Source organism: Halichoerus grypus, chromosome 1 (assembly GCF_964656455.1).
Source record: "Halichoerus grypus chromosome 1, mHalGry1.hap1.1, whole genome shotgun sequence".
Lineage (NCBI taxonomy): Eukaryota > Metazoa > Chordata > Mammalia > Carnivora > Phocidae > Halichoerus > Halichoerus grypus.
In genome coordinates, this window is record NC_135712.1 from 175532264 (window position 1) to 175533442 (window position 1179).

Below are 1179 nucleotides of genomic sequence, written 5' to 3' on the forward strand. Positions count from 1 at the left end.
TGTTTTAATTCATTACGTAATAATAATATCACAGTCTATTTCACAAGATAAATGTATGAGAATGTATGAAATAGAGATGGTAGGAAAAAACTAAACATAGGTCAGGAATTTGAATTTTTCTAAGACCAGGAGCCAAAGGAAGATGTGGTCCATGGAGGAGGCAGGGAGGGGACAGAACAGCATCGGTTCCAGTGGTAAGTGTCTGTCCCCGTGTCACCCTGGGAAGCAGTCGAGGCTTGCCCTCTGCCCTGGTCTGGGTTTGAGAGTTTAGTCTGGTCAGGGGGAGATGGCTGCTGGGAAGGAAAAAACCATCTGGTTACCTACACAGAACTGGTAGCTTAGTAGGCACAGGTGGGATTTGCGGTTGAGGGAATTAGGGGTGGAAGTGTCAAAAAGCAAATGTATGGAGGAAAAAAGAAAATTTCCTCTCGCCCTGCCTCAAAAACCAAATTCTTGAAATGCACACACTTTATTCTCTCACGTAGAAAAGTCTCTCTCTGGAAGTGCTTACAAGAAGATCGTCATCAAAAAAACCTTGTGTGATAACATTCCCATTTAGCACGCTAGCGGGCATCATCTGGGACTGCCAGGTGTTTGTGGCGTTAAGGATCACAAAGCCAAACTCTAAGATTCATTCTTCTAGGCATTGCCCTTTGAAGTAAACTTTTTGTTCCAGGTAGAATTTTTCCATTTGTTCTGCTGAAGACAATTTCAGTTTTGGAGACACTGCCTTACACTTGAGGGTGTTTTTGGGAATATGGGCTTCATGCCCCACTCCAGAGACGGACAGGTCTTCTGTTCCTTGCCAGAGTATCTTCCCAGTCTCAGCATCCCGGAGGTTCATCCAATTTAGTTTGAAGCCTCTAGGGATCTCCCCGGCCCACTCCTCCTTGGCTGACATGATGAGGGGGTCTCCGCCCAAGGCTCTCCCACACTGGCCCAGGGGAGCCTCAAAGATGGTGTGCGCAGGAGTGGAGGACTGAGCCTAGTTCCTGGAGACCTTGGTGGAGCAGCAGCAGCAGCCAGGCCTGGACCAGCCTCTCCTTCCCCTCAGCTTCCACTCCTGATCCTTTCTCCTTCAATAATTTAACATTACAGACATGGTCATGTCAGATGATATAGCTGTAACGAATCCCCCCCCCCCCCCCCGCCGATTGTCCACATGTTTTCTGAACCCAA

At 47.8% G+C, this 1179-nt stretch overlaps 1 pseudogene; it reads right to left on the minus strand.

The window, feature by feature from the left end:
• Nucleotides 1-469: 469 nt before the first annotated feature.
• LOC118522568 (retinal rod rhodopsin-sensitive cGMP 3',5'-cyclic phosphodiesterase subunit delta pseudogene) lies at nt 470-901 on the minus strand (annotated as a pseudogene).
• Nucleotides 902-1179: the final 278 nt, after the last annotated feature.